We start from the raw sequence: 16,633 nt of genomic DNA, 5'->3' as shown, positions 1-16,633 counted from the left end.
TCTCTCTCTCTCTCTCTCTCTCTCTCTCTCTCTCTCTCTCTCTCTCTTTCTTTCTCCCTCTCTTCCTTTCGCTCGTTCGCTCGCGCATTCTCTCGCGCATTCGCTCCGTCTCTTTCTCGCCGAAACACGATCGCTATGAACCATATCACCAAAGAGAATTGCCAAAATATGTTGCGCTGAAAACGGCATAATCGTTCGGCATATACAAATAATAGTACTGTCGAAGTTAAAGTAATTGGCGGTTTATTCATTATCTTTTTTTCTTCACTCTCGTATCGGTGACGACATTCCGAAAAAAAAACGACACACCGCCGCCGTCGCGCCCACGTGGATGCGACCCTTTCGTAGTTTTTTTCTCCCCCGCTTACCCATTCCCCTACCCCCTCACAATACTTCACCCTAGAGGGGGTTAGTATATTATCAATTATTTATATATAATATGCGTAATAATATAAATAATGTCGTTAATATATCTATGATGATTACCGTTTCTTTAATGATAAACTATCTTGAATGATACACTTCTCTGCTAATGGCCATGTCCGTAATAGCTAGTTATGTAATCTGTATGCGAGCTTCAAGTGGGATAAGGTACGTCGTACAGAACTTTCGGCTCGGCATTTACGTAAGACAAACGAACGGAGAAACAAATCGTTAAAGTTACGTTCGAATACGGGAACACGTCCGTGGCGCGTAAATGCGAACGTCGGGAGACCTTTTTCCGTCCATGTCGATACACGGATCCGCCGATTCGGCGCGAAGCCGCTCCCGGGAATCCGCTTTTGTCGATTCAACGTAACATGTCATCTCAACAGAAATATATATGAAGGACAGATTTATACAGATCAATGACATTTAACGATCTCTTCGTCACAGACTCTTTCGTATCCCATGGTTTTGACGAAACGCAGATATCCGCGACGTTCGCTAAAAAATATTAGTCCTTTATATACGTCCCCGTGTTCTACCATGATATAGAAATGTACGACGTTAATTTTTCCTCGTGTCACTTACAGACTTCTCGTCGAACGCGTGGGTTACTCCATTTTCTCGCCTGCATCAAATGTATGTATCTAGCTTCCTAACGTAAGTGTTAAATGTAATTACTTTTATTTTTTATATAATGTAGTTTTTCTCGTTATAATAATAATCGTCATTCCATAATAATCATAATCAATAACCATAATAATAGCAATAATAATAATATTAACCATCATCATCGTCGCGATCATAAATCCCGATGATGCTGTTAATTCATTCATATCGATATATATATTTATATATATATATATTATATATATTATATTTTATATTACACGTTCCTTATGAAAATAATAATTCAAAATGGCATATCTTTCGTTCGCACGCTATTCCCACCCCTGCATCGCGCCCCTCGCGCCTCCGTCCCTCACTCCTCTCGTATTTTACCTCTCGCCCTCGATAGAGTAACTTTATAAATAACTATTTATTCTACAGGCGTCGGCAGAATTTCTCGACGTTCGCTGCGCAGTGAGTAAACCGTCGTAATCTGCAATATACGTGTACACGCCCCGTCCTAATGTACGCTTCATAAATGTCTATACACATCACATTGCGATTCCCGTCTTGACGAAAAATTCTGCCGTTGAAAGCGTCAGCGAATCTTCGGAGATTTCGGTCGAACACAAGCGTTCCTATTCACTCTTCGCTACAAAATTACAACTTCGTCCTCGCATACACGTTCGATGCCACCGACACTGCGGTATCGTCTCTCGCGCGGCAACGTACGAGAACCTGTCACCAGAACATCCGTCAATTTAATTCACGTATCGTAAAGCGAGATATCACACTTTTAATTGCTCTCCAAGCTCGTTTTTTCTTCGCACGTAGCGATGTATTACAAGTCGATGCGGCAATTTGAAGTCTTAAAGAATAGTTTAACCTTGTGAAAAGAGCACAGACGATAATACTGCTAGTCTAACACTAATTTTGTATTAGTGTGACCTCAAGAGACGGTAGCGATATATCATTCTTTCCTGATTATACAGCATGGTGGTGTAATCCGATATAATCGCGACATTTTGATGTAATAGCAACCAGCAATTTATAGCAGTGTCGATGACATCGCGTTTTTAACATTGGAGGAACGCAATTTCGCTGCAACATCTCTCACTCTTCTCCGAAATACCCGCGAGCTATTGTACGTACTTTTCTCTCTCTCTCTCTCTCTCTCTCTCTCTCTCTCTCTCTCTGTCTCTCGTTTCCTCTCTGAACGCACACATACTACTGGTAATATTATTATCACGCGTGGTCTCATTGTTCCGCGCGCCTCTCTAAGCTCAACGCGCTGATATGCTAATAACGCTCTGTCGCATCTTGCACAACTACCGTTTTATCAATTACTTTTGATCTACGTGGCATCGGTTGTTTTGTCCTCTCGGCATACGCTCGCAACCGAATCGAAATTTATTAAGCTTCGCGAATGAATTCTCGCCTTTCCAGACGCACGTTTCGCGAGGTGTCATTTCCACGTCCGATCCAGCCGTCCGATTTTACGGTTCGTTAATAAAGCCATCATAATAATTTGTCACTGGCCTGATATTAAATATTCGCGATAAGAGCGACAGCGTCGTTGATAATAGTGACAATAATAATATAATAATAATCAAACAATAATAATCTTAATATTAATAGCAATAAAACAACCGTCTCGTCTATTCGATCGATTAACTCGTAAATTTTGCTCACTCGCTCGTAACGCGTTATCGTCGAATGTTAATACTGTTTCGCTTGTAATAAATAGTTTGTAACGCGCCTTTATTTCGTAGCTAAGAATAATTGCTAGCTAAATAAAAATCCTCGTTTTCAGCACGTCGTTTTGCAGCGAAATGAATTATTGCATTAAAGCAAAAGGAAAACTAATCTATAGTTGCATGTACAAAACTTGTGCCACGTCGTAAACATTGTCGAAACAACCGAATAATAGAATGACAATACATTTTGACTAGATCAATTAAGCTATTAATGCACATCCCCTGCGTTATCGTCGGTGAGTTATTCTTAAGCAACAGGACTAAAAAAAAAAACGTAACTTGAATCCACTTTGGGAGCTTGCCCAAATGTCTCCTCGCTACTCGTTTTCTCCACCTTCTCTCTTTTCTTTTTCGCATTTCGGTCCGATTTGTCAGCTGATTTGAAGGTGCGAGCGTAAAATATTTCAATTACTATGCCGTAGGGCACGGTCTCTTTCTCTTTCTCCCTCTCTCTCTCTCTCTCTTTCTCTCTCTCTCTCTCTCTCACTCTCTCTCTCTCTCTCTCACACGTTTCGAGGGTCGCACCTGCGAGGGCGAGATTCATCGTGAAGGGGAAAAGGGGCGATGCACCTTCATCACCAAGCGCCTGGCCTGCTCTGCGAACGTCTTATTATTTTCATACACTATCATAGTTAGTACTTCCGCTATGTAGGACATTATGTGTGCACCGGCATGTACGTACACCCTGTGCTAGTTTTCCTATGTACAGATATCTTCTTCCGACTTACTGCGGCGAGTATCGCGGCGCATTTCTCAGGATCGCCGAGAGAACGCTCTCCCGTTCCTCCCCGGCTTCGATTATCGGGCGCGCGGTAGCCCGCGGCTGATCTCTCGCGCCTCCGGTCTTCACCCTCGGCAATCCCGATCGCCCCGAGAGTCGCCCCGAGTCCGATCGAGGAAAAACTCGCATTGTTTTGTCGGGGTTTGATTATACTACGCAACGTTCTCGGGCCCCGAGCGCGAAAGCGCGAGACTCGGGGCCGCCGATTACAAAATTTTATTGTATGCCACTCCGAAATCAACAATAAACCCCCCCCCCCTGATCTCATCTCTGTCTCTTACGACCTGTATAATATCTTTCTCCCTCAAGGCTCGACGATACTTATCGTGTCGCGCCCAGGTATGCGTATGTATGTGTGTACGTGTGTATGAGTTACGCGTATTTTTATCAAGTTTATATCAAGTCCGTGTAGGTGTGTACGTATGTAAACTCTTCTCTCTATGCTATATTCGCGTACTTCTTCTCCTCCTTCTTCTTCTCTCTTATATATACTCGACTCTTACCCGCGCCTTCTCCCGTCGACCCTCAATTTCGCTTCCCTATATTCAATATGTAAAAATATACAGGTTAGATGTTATATAATCGTAAGTACAGTTAAAAAATTCTACACTTTTAGCCTCGAGTACGGGATGCAGTCGGATCGTCCTCAGAGTGATCTACGGCGGTCGAAAGCAAATCCAAATCCGAGAACGCAAGTGAATTAACGCCATCGTAATTCGACGATCGTCGATCGGACATGCCGCGTGCGAGGAGGGTATGTAGCAGGTAATAAACGTAGTTGCGAACGCCGCTTTCCCCTTGCCGCAGGCGCAAGGTGAAAAACGAAAGGGGACGCGCGTAATGGACCGTATTGTACAAGCATCAATATATGTCGCGTATCCGCGTATCGTATCTTCACGTTCCTTCTCGATAAAGCACTGACTGTCATCACGCAAGACGCACTCTTTTTCACACCGACCGCCGCACAATATATCAGCTGTTCCTTTGCACTTTCGTAAGGATACCTAAACTATATGTGTGTATATATATATATATTTGTTTATATAGCAATTATTTAAAGATTTGCTCACGCGCGGACGTGCCTATAATGTCCGGTACGATCGACATTCTCTTGAATGGACTCAAAAACGACATGTCCTGACTAGAAATTCCGCGCGCCCTTCTCTCGATATCCCCCCTCCCCCACCCCCTCATTCTGACTAGATCCGCAGACTTTTAAGTCATAATTGCACTGTTTTCGAAATTCCTGCAGGCGAGCGTTTAACATCAGTCTCGCGGTGCGCGTGACGCGCGCACCATCGTGATTTCGTTACGATTAGACTTACATGGCTCCTGTAACGAACGACAATTGCCGGATCGGTCGTCGCCGATCGCTCCTGAACCTTGGCGGCACGACCCGTCGATAACGATAAGCGACTAACGCGCATGCGAGGAATCATTATACATTTTACTCGCGTTGTCTGTTCGTCCTGAGAATGGTTCATCCATCGACATGGTCAAACATTCAAAGTGACCTGAGAGACGGAAACGAAGTGAAAAATGCCGGTTAATGCAAACAGAAATGTAAATAATTAAGGTGAACAATCCGACGCCACTGGCAACAGGAAAACCTTCTTTATTAGCACAACGTTTCAAGTGCGGTCCAACTTATTCAAACGGCGCATGGCATGTGGTCAAATGCCATCGGGCACCACTGTGCAAAACAACGAAATGTAAACGCCAGGAGTAGAATTCAACGGATTTGTTTGTATTTAAGACCGAGATATCGAATGCAAATTGTTTCGCGCAGCAAACGAGAGTTATCCTCGACGTATGCTCAGTTTGCTTTGGGCACTTGCTATTCTTCGGTAAAATAGGTTACACGTAGATAGATAAACCGTCTGCCGGAACGATGACGAATGTTTGAAAAACACTACTCTCGCCTGGACGGTACAATCTGGGCCTGAAACAATTCCATTATCCGGCAACGGGCAACTCGCCAGGGGCAACTGTCGTTGGTTCGCTTATTACGGAGCCATTTAACAAGTATAGTATTCGCAACAGTATATATAACATCTCAAGTAAACAGCAAAAGCGCATCGTTACGAGAAATGCCGAGAAACTATAAGCCAACGTAATAAATACAATCAGTATAAATGTAATCAAGCAAATAAATAATCGCTGTACTAAGTTACGGCTTTACTAAACGGCAGACTAGAGATACCTTTGGGACTCGATATAGAGTGAATCGCGCGTAATATGGTAAACATTTCCGAGGATTATTAAAATCGTAGGATCACAGCGTTGCGGCATGCTTCAGCATCGATCGTGGGAATCGTTTCAACGATTGGAGAGTGCCGCGTATCGTATGCGGGCGTTGAAATCACCGGCGCGCTACGCCGACCGGCGTCGCGTTGCCCGAGACTCTGCGATGAAAAATCAAGAGCGAAATTCCGGGCAGGAGACACGCGTCGCGTCGATTTTCCGTCGGACACGCTTTCTTTCCGCGTGACTTCCGGTCAGTTTACACTTCGAGATTGTTGAAACTTGTCTTTCTAGAATATAAAAGAGCGCGTTCGTAGGCAAGACGTGCTCGAGAGTGTTCTTTTGCGGCCACTTGACATTCTCATCCAACACAATGATTTCAATTTCGTAAGTTTATCCTCGCGCTATCTCTTCATAAAAGCGATGCCGCTATGAGAACTGATCTTCAAATCGTTAAGCAAAGTAAGCGCAGACTGGCTTTGGTATAAAATGAGTTTTCCCAAGAGAGGTCAGTTTTGTGTCAGCTTCCTTTTTTCAGACTACAATATCAATTGTGGTGTAATTGCCTCCCGAAAAAAAAATCTTAACGTTAGCGTCGACCGCGGTAATTTCTCCGCGGATTAACGACCGAGTTAAAATCAACTCAAAATTCTTGACAACGAGCACTGTCGATTGGAAAACTTCGACCAGGGTGTCATTTCGAAAGTCGCATTTTATTTCGCCGGCCGTTCGCGCGTTATCGCGCCGGCATCTCGTGCGAAAGAGGCCACTTGTTAGCCAACTGTTGCATTCCGAGCAGGCGCCGAAGTGGTGCATTATAATTTCCCTCGATCCCCACGGTCCGCGGTTTTGTTCTCCCGGCACCTCGAGTCAACTTGCGAGAAACAAAAATACCGATCCTAATTGCGATCAAGTTTGCACTTCTCGAATGCGCGGCGAATTGTTTCGACGGAATTAAATGGAAAAATTGGAGGGGAATTCGATCGTAAGACACGCGGTGACACGAACGAGTGGCTGTATCGTGTCGAGAGAGAAAACGTGAGAACCCTGTTACGTCGCGCTTCAAGGAGCACCGTCCTGATAACGTTATCTCGCTGTTCGCGCGCGACGCGACATGTGCACGGAACGGCGATGAATTTGGAAGAATCGATGTTGGCACAATTATTCTTACCCTCGCACATTAATCGAAACGAGACCTCGAACGAAAAGCGGAAACTATGTCGCCCGTACTGGCTAACGAGCCCTTATCAAACAGTCTCGCAAGTCATTGATGCAGGCGAATAGAAATTCGAAGCGTTCTATTCTCGCGTGCTACCTAAGTAAGTGCCGCCGGCGTAACGCCGGGAATGGATCGTTCCCGACAACAAAACGTTATCCTCGCCCTTCTCCGCAGTTAACTCAAGCGTGTCAGAGAAAAAAAATGTGTTCGCACTCCGCGAAAAATTTCGACTCTGCCAGGTTTTTCGTCCATGATACGCAACCCCCTTACAAGTGCCGATTCTTAGTTTTACGCATTGTTTCTCCGATGTAGCGCGCGCAACAGACGTCCGGTGGACGTCCACCCGGTCAGAAAGATAACATCTACCAACGGTTTCCGACAGATAAAATTTTTTGACTCGGAATCGGCGCATGGAGTCACGAAAAATGTGGCGACTGATAAAATTAATCCGTCTGGTTGTAAAGAGAGAAAGAGAAAAACCCTCCTCTCGAGACTCCGTCCCTGCTGCGCGCAAAGTACGCAATGTCGTCGCGCGCGTGATAAAAGTGCGGACGCGACGCTCTACGGAATTACACAGATTTTAGAATTAGGACGAGAAGAATGTATCCGTTTCGCGGGCTTCGCATCGGTCGATGAGAATTGTCGGGACAGCCGATTTTCGAGTGCGACGACACCAAGCTTCGTCACTCGCGTCCCCCGTCCCCCGTTCGTTTCCTACTTTTAGAGATCCGTCGTGACTTGAGTGCCTCGTGTCGAGTGCTTTCTTATCTGCACGTGGCCTTTCTGCCCTCCCGTGTGCTCTCGATTTAAATTTAATTTTAGAGTCGACTTTCAATCATTATATTATATATTTTATGTATATAATATAATATAATATATATAATACACGTATTATACATATTATATATATACTATATATTATATAATAGTATGTATACATGTCAAATTATGTCTTGACCTTACGCGCTACGAGATTAAAGTTAAAAACGTGTCTTTTGGCGATTAATTATTTAAAATATGTTTTGTTCGCAAGAGCTTCCATTTTAACATCGTGTCCTCTCGCTTACTATCAAACTCACCGCTTCGCTCTCGTTCATCACACATGCGTACGTCGCATACACACACATCCACCTTTTCTCTGCAGTTCCGCGCTTTATGCTGCCGATATTTCACGCTCGTCTCTCGTCGAGTTCTCTCGGGCTAGCGTTATTGTTTATCTCAAAAGTGTACTATTTATCTATATACATATATACATACACATATATGTATGTATGTATGCGTGCGTGTATGTACATATGTATATACGTATGTGTCGAGTATGTGAGAGAGTGACGCACTTTTAGCGCTGTGAGCTGCGTGGCCAGTGTGACGTGTGTAAATTCTGCCCTCGTGAAAAGTGATTCTAGTGCGTTTAGTTCTACCAAGTACGCGTTAGCGATAATCATATAATCATTATGTATATATCCATTCCCTTATTCGCTTAAGATGGCTCGCTATATAAAACTACGCTATATGCGAATATCTTCTCAAACCGCTACTCAGCGTAAGAGCTAACGTGCCACAAGCCCTACTTGCATTCTTAGTTACGCGTTTCCTCGCTCTAACAATCGTTTCTCTCTTCTCGATACGTTTTTGTACACCCTCCAACGCAAAGGACTGCAGGACTGTTACGGTCGATTCGTGACGCACGGTTTCTTTTTCATCGTTTATGACTATTTCGTAAAGCTCGCTCAGTCGATGTACGTTTCGAAAATATTTAAGGCTAAACGAAAGTACGACTTATGTCTTACCGTTAGCAAAACTGCGGAACGTCGCTATACTTTATCCGCGACTATTATTTAACTCTCGCCCTTCGCGTTGCTTATCGCTCGTTCGAAATTTTCGTTAAAAATTAGAATCGTCCGGCCTCTTGCTTTTCTTCGCGTTGCAGATGTGGTCTTGGACGATCGTCGATCCTCCATCTTCCCGCGTCGCTCGCATTGGTATTGATACGTGAGAAGTAAATGAAAAGAAAGTACCTTACAGCCGCCACGAATCGACGTTTTTCTTTACTACGCAACGTGCTTCTAACTTTCGCACACTAGAGCGTTATTAATAATTGCCATTATGCTTCGATTATGCTTCGGTGGTGAGAATAAAATGCTGGAGATAAACGAGACATCGAACGAATATGTTGAGACACGTGAACCAAGTCTCGGCACCGAGCAATTGCGAAAACCGTTATTAAACTTTAATAATCTTTTTTGTAATTTCGAAATTCGCGTTTCAATCGATCGTACTTGAGAAGAATTGTAAGAGTGTTGGTAGAAGGATATTCCCGAATTCCCGTTATCCTGCAAATCGATGCAGCCTGAGAATCTACTGTCTGCGTGTCTACGCGTGCGTCTCGGCTCTACTTTGTCGAATTTATCGAGATAAGTAGAGGACAAACAAAATGAAAACGCGACAACGCACGCGCGCGTTGTGGAAGCAAGTGTTTAGCGGAAAAAGAGAGAGTACGGATTTTAAGAACGTCAGATTAGAAGGCCCGCATTTTGAATCCGCTTTTATCAATAAAGGCGCCTCTAAAAGTGGCTAATCAGTCGCTATCGATGCTTCCCGGTATCGTTAACTAGCGACAGCCGTTGTCGCGCACCGATTGGCTGCAAGCGACTTTTAGAGGCGCTCTTATCGATAAAAGAGGACTCGGAATACGGGCCTAAGAGTAACACAGTTCGCAGTCACCCGGCGAAGACGAGGAGAAGCACGAAGTCACGTTATCCGTACCGTCCCGCTTTTCTCAACGACAGCGAACGGTATTCAGATAAACCGTTGGATCCCAATTTGAAGACACGGAGACGCGCGCTCGTTTAACGAACGTGGCGTCTCGTCTGACGTGCGAAAGAAAAGACTTGGTGGCAATCGGGAACTTGGCGTTATAAAGTATGTCAGCGCACTAAGTTAAGCTCGTTACACGTAGAGTTTCTAGTGTTCTAGAATACAAAGTTGCTTCCCCATCGTTAAGATTCGTCGTTCGCGTCGTAAACGCGGCGCAGAAGGTAGCCCCGTTCTCCCGTGCGCTCGTCATCTCGCGTGTCGTTGGTCCAAGGCGGGCTTGTGTCCTCCGAGGAAGGGCGGAGGGGGAGAGGGAAAAGCGAGAATGAGGAAGAAAACCGTGCCTTCGCGAGGAGAAAATGACACTTGGCCGTAATCCGGACTGCGTACACACCCAAATGATTTCTCGCGTGTCTCGCGCAGCACAACTAGGCAAACGCACTGTTCTTCGGGGGTGATACATAAGGAACGATTGGTCCCGGGTAAGTCGATCGAAATGGTGGGCCGGGTAGAGAGGCACGGGATGATAACGCGCGAGAGGCAGATCTCTCGCGAGGACGCGCGCGATCTCGCGACGAGGCGCGGCGAGGATTCCCGACGGCCAGCTTTGAGCCGCGCTCGCGAAATTACGTTGCGTTTCGTTACGCGAAAGAAAGGGGACGCGAAATTTCAGTCGCTCTCGTGTAACAGCGCGTAAGCGTACCTGAAAGAATTGACATCGGTCGCCCTGAACGTCGTGTCGAGCGGCGAGATTACAGCTATGGCGGTCGCGACCCGTAGTCGTCGCGGCCCGTTTGCATCCCCCTCGATTGCCGAGCCGGGAGGGGGGGGGGATGACGAGGAAGCGACGTCGCGACGTCGAAGGGCCCGTGTCCGCGACGCCCAGAACTCGCTCCAAGTTCCAGTTCCGAGAAATGCGTGGCAAACTCGCAGCTTTTATGGAATGGCTGCGAGTCGATTGGCTACACATTTCTCGAAACTGGAACTTGGACCAAGTTCTGGCATCGCGGTCACAGGTCTGAAGCGAGATACAGACGGGAGGGAGGGAGGGAGGGGGGGGGAGAAGCGGATCGCGAGAGGAGAGAATTACGCGGGACGGGGAAGGAAGAACGAGCGTGGTTGTGCTCGCTTACTGGAGAACGCGAGACGCGTCGCGGCGCCGCGGCGGGCCCCGGCGAGGCGCGTCTCGCCAAGACGAGGGAACTAAGGCTCCATCAGCGATACTAGGACGGCCCGCTGAAGACTCGGCTTCGCTCCCAAACCGGTGGCGGTGAAATTCACTCCCGAATCTGCGACGAGTCTCTAACGTTCGCGCTTAAAGTCTACGACGACATATACAGTTTTAGCTTACTCGTATATTTTAACAAGTAGTACGATTAGCGGCCTTAGTTATGTGTTTTCAGCCTCGCTTGCCATTCGTGTCTATGTTTTACGCGCGCGACTCGCAGTGTGGCACCCTCGTGGGCTGGCGCGTACCTGCGATACCCCTGCGCGTCATGCGTGCGCGAATCTGCATGTACGTGTGTGTGTGTGATTGTGTGTGTGTGTATATATATGCGTGCGAGTGCGTGTATACGTGAAGATGTATTTAGTTCTCGTTAATTTCACTTTTTTTACAAGTTACGCAAATAATTGCAAAAAACATACCCTGTTTCCTAGTATCACCGACACCACGGCTGCCGGATCGCATCGCGGCGCGTGTGACTTGATTCCAATTTACGTTCTACTCGGGACTCGGTAACAACGCGGCATAGCGGTGTCGCGAGGGTTGATAAGGTTTTTGGCTGCTTCTTCGTGTGAGTGCGGTGGTGGCGGGTGCTGCTGGTGTGTCCGACGTTCGTTCCCTTCTCCCGGAGCCGAGAGCGTGAAATTCTCCCTTGTCTCGTGTCCCCTCGCGCGCGCGCGCGCGCGCGCGCACTACTGCGCGATCGGCCGGAGGAAGGATACGATCCGTGAGTGTCGATTTCGCGCTGCCTTCTCGCGAGAGACTCGCGATCGATTAGGAATTAGGAAATAGCGCGCAAACACACGGATCCGATCGCGCGCTCGTCGTTCGTTCGCGGGGCGTTGTCCGAGGCGCGAGATCGACGGACGTTCGTAACGGAGGTGCGCGTCGACCCGAACGAATTCGCGACTCGCGACGGTTTCTAAATTCAAGGGCCGAGACACGATCGATCGGTTGAACAAAACACCGGGGGCGGCGACAAGCGAATACGAAAACGCGCCCAGCGAGAAACGACTCGTCAAACTGACGAATTATTTCTCGCCGGGCGACAATTGTTTTAACACGATATACGCTTTCGCGGTTTGCGCGCCAGAATTTGATTTGCCAAAGGTAGATCGTGGGATGTTCCGCGCTTCGATCATACTTGCTTCCTAATTAACTAATTGTTACGACTATTGTCTCGTGGTAAAGTTACATCCTGTCCTTTGTCCTGCGCGTCTTATTCTTGTACTCCATCGTGTCTCCGTCCTAAATCTAGATCGATTCGCTCGATCGAGTACACCGCGGGAATCCGTTTGCATCCGGATAAGTGTACGTGGCATCCCCGACTGTTCGGAGTATCGATTTTCATTCGCCAACCGACCCGTGTAACCGACAATCTTCGCTTAGTTGATGCAAATGAATTTACGCGGTGGGGATTGAGCGCCCCTCGAATTAATACGAGAACCGCGTATTCGATTCTCGGACGCGGTACATCCTGACGTCTGGGATTTTGCATGCGCGAGCACGTCGCGCCCCCCCCCCTCCCCTCAGAATTCGGAACATTAATTGCGAGCATCGAATTCGTCTCAGCATTACAATCACGTCATGTAAAAATAAATTCAAAGCTGATCCTCACAGATTATACTATTATCATATTATTATTTCTCCTTAGAGCTAAGAATATCTTTTTTTTTTTAGTTAAGTCTCATTTATTTTATAGCGAGATGCACACTACTTCGGTTGTAGCAAAAACTTTGTTTGGATAAAATAGTTGTATTTTTTTTTGTTACAATAGCCGTTACCTTCGTATTTATATATTTATATATGTATATTATTTATATTTATATTTATATATCGTTTATATGTATCTATATCGTTATCCCATTATGGTATCTATTTAGGGTAGGTTGTGTTCCTTGATATTCGCTAATAGTACTGTTAGACTTTAAAAAGCTTAGATCGTAGTGATATTATCAATTGGTGCTTGCATAGAAGCATCTCTCCAGTATACGTGTCCTTTAATGTGTGTGCGCGCGCGCGACTGTGTACAATGTGTTGCCTTTGTATCCTCGTATGTATATATGCACGTGAAAGGAGATTCGCACGATGCGCGTGTGTACAAGTACTCATATTAGCGATCTGGCACCATCTTTCACTCCTCAACTTCTATCTTCGGGCGTCCACTTGGCGTCGTGTCGGTCTGCGATTTCTTTCAAATGGATTTCGTTGAGCCTGTCGCTCGAGGGTAATCTCGTTTTTCACTCGCTCGCTCTCTCTCTCTCTCTCTCGCTCTCTAAAATTTGCACGTCCCACGAAGAACGCGTTCGAATAATTCCGGGAGAATCGAACCGCCCGTGATCTACGGCCCGCGCAAGACATTCAAAAGCAAAAGCGTCCCGATGGAAGCGGATATCCTAGCCGTATCGAAAATCGATGCGGAACAAAGAACACATGTCCCGCCGCCGCGTGACGCGGCGAAGATTTTTCCTACGGTCCGCCGTCTAATTTCCGCGTGTCTCTCGCCGATCGCGAGACAATGTAATTGTAGAACAAACGCGATCCAGTTGAAAGAAAACCGTGGCGAGCTCGCTGTTTGAGGACGCGCACGCGCCACTCTCGTGCGATTACGGCCTCGATGGAGAACCGCCATCGGAGGGGCTGGGGAGCCCTCCGGTTCAATCTAACGCGATCGGACCGACGTATCTATCTGCGGACAAGGGAAATCGTAGACGAGCGTCTAATCCGTCCCGATCCGATCCGATCCGATCCATTCATCTCGCAGCCGTATTTCGCGCACGTACGTCGCGTGGATCCCGTGCACGTGCACCAGAGCCCCCGACGATCATCCGTGAGAAGCGAAACGTTCGCTCGCGGAGGCGATAATCTCGTCCCGCGAGCGCGCACAGTTTGGCACGGACCGACACACAGGCTGATCGTGCTTTCTAATTATGTTTACACGCACGCTTGTACACGGAGGATTCACGGATCCGGCCCTCCGTGTGTGCACATATGTGGCCTCCACGGCGACTGCCCGTCAATTCCAACTCGAACAGCCAAAGTCGCGAGAAAAACGAAACTGCATTTTTCGAATTTAGATCAAGACCTCTGCGACTGACATTATCGTCTCGGCACACCGTTCAAGCACGTATGACGACGGTAGCAATCGGCGAAAAATTTAGAGCTTTACGTAAAACAATTATTTTACAAATGAAAGAGATGACTTAATAATTTTACATGTATACGTTAAGATGAGATCCTTCATTATCCCCTATTACACCTGGTATCGTTTCGTCCCGTCTTTCCTCTAGGAATGTCATGAAAAACTTGAAAGGGAAGGGATTTATATATACGAACTCACTGAGACTGTGGCTGTTCATTTCCACCTTGCGTCCGTGCACGAGCTGCGGCGTATGGCGCGGCGAAGATTTATCTACGATTTTGCCGATAATATCACGATGAACTTTCGCGCATCCTATAAATACCCGCGAGTCTCCCGTTGTTAAGTCAACTGCGCCCGACGTCGTTAATAGCTTCCCCCTTTTTCATATATATATATGTATATATTATATAAATTTAACCTTCTAAAAATGACAAGAATATATGCGTATGTTTACGTTACCGTAGTGTATAAGTTATGTATATGTACCATAAATAATCGTTATCATGGTTATTCCATCATCTTTGTCATTTTAGCGTTATTTGGTTTATCATTAATATATATATATGTATATTAATGTTATGTCGTCAATTCGTAACTAGAGTTCTTTCAAGCGCTTTCCTCTTCGTCGTATAATTAGCCACGTACGTGCACACGTGTGCACGCACGATTACACACGCGCACGTGCGTGAGCCACGTACACTGGGTGTCCATTAATTGCATCGCGCGACGTGCGTACCGCGCGCGTTGCACATTCGGACGAGCAACAAATTCGCGGGGCGAAATTGTAAAACGAGAAGAGTTTTGCTCGTCCAAAAACATAGGTACAATATGTATATATATATCTATGTACATAGGTGTGTGTATGAATGTGTCTATGATGCGCGTGTGCGTGTGTGTGTGTGTGTGTGTGTATAATGCAATATGTAAACGTAAAATAGCCGTGGCAGCGCGCCGGACCAAGCAATTTCTCGTCTCACTAAACTCGTCCCTTTCCCGTTCCCCTCCCCGCGTATATATCCGCGTAATAATTTATTAGACGTTGATTTAGCTAAAACTAGAATAATTTACTAAGTTTCTAATTCCTTTCGATCGATACATATATACGCATGTACACACGTCACGGTCGTAAATGTGTGTGTATGCGTACGCATATATATAATATTATATATATGTATATATACTATATAAATATATATATAATATTTAATATTTATCATATATACATACATATATATATAGTACGTAGGTATATATATGTATATATGTATATTGGTACTTTGGATGATTTCCGCTAGATCAGAGTTTTCCTCTCCGCTCCATCGCTCACCTACCCTATGCGTATTTCATATATTCGGTCTGTCCCATTCTTCCCCCACCCCCTTCCCCATTCCTCCCATCTTCCCCTCCCTCGCCGTCTTCCCTCTGTTCTTTGGCTCTCTTTCGCGAACTCGCTCGAGACACTCTGCGTATCCGACCGGGCATCGCACGCGAAATGTTCAAGTTTTGTCTATTTCAGCGACAGGAATTCCGCATGAACACACATGATTGATCGATTGGGCGTACCGAACTCACATCCGGCAGCATGCGCGGTCCTCTTCTCGCGAAGAAAGAAAAAATACGTTGAACTCAATCAGTAGCTTTCAGAGCCCCGGCCAGCATCGACTAAAGCGTACAGTCAATTGAATCCCTCATTGCACGATAATGAGCTCCTGTAAGCTCCCCACCCTAAACTCAATTTCTTTTCATACTTAAAACATAAAGTCGAACGTAAAAAAACACTATTCCCTAACTGTTTGTTCCCCTTTCTGCTATCGCAGCCTAAAGAAAGACGACAGGCGACTCTAAATATTGCATTTTACACAACATTACTATTCTTATATCATTTTTCTTTGGTTTCCCTCACGCTTCTCCCGACTTTTTTCCCCCTATTTCAACAACAACAGAAGATAGCGTCGTTACTAATAAAAACTTAAAGAGGACTATCATTGGCGACATCATCTGGATAATCACAGCCTGGCTGACATTTCTCGGGCGATGCTTAACCGATCAGGCAAAGTCGATCGTCGATCCGATAAATCGGAGCGAACCGCGGAATCGATGGCGGGACGGGCGGGGCGATCGCGCCCTCACACGCGATTCCTTCACTCGATGTTCACGCAGGAACCACAACGGAATAGATTATACTTTCGGCCGGAAACTCGCGCGTCACTTACTTAGCGTTAATTACAATGATAATCACCATAATAGTAATAAGAGCTATTTAGTCGCGGAGGACGAGCACCGTGCGGACGCGCGCGAGTAGGACAGGACTTTCTCGCTTCCTCCTCGACGCGTAGCACGACGCGCGCAAACTCCTTCCTCACGCACACTCCCTTTCTCTCTCTCTCTCTCTTTCTCTCTCTCTCTCTCTCTCTCT

This window comes from Vollenhovia emeryi, unplaced genomic scaffold (assembly GCF_000949405.1).
Source record: "Vollenhovia emeryi isolate VEMERY1.0 unplaced genomic scaffold, V.emery_V1.0 DF939154.1, whole genome shotgun sequence".
Taxonomy (NCBI): Eukaryota; Metazoa; Arthropoda; class Insecta; order Hymenoptera; family Formicidae; genus Vollenhovia; species Vollenhovia emeryi.
This window is presented reverse-complemented; position numbering follows the sequence as displayed.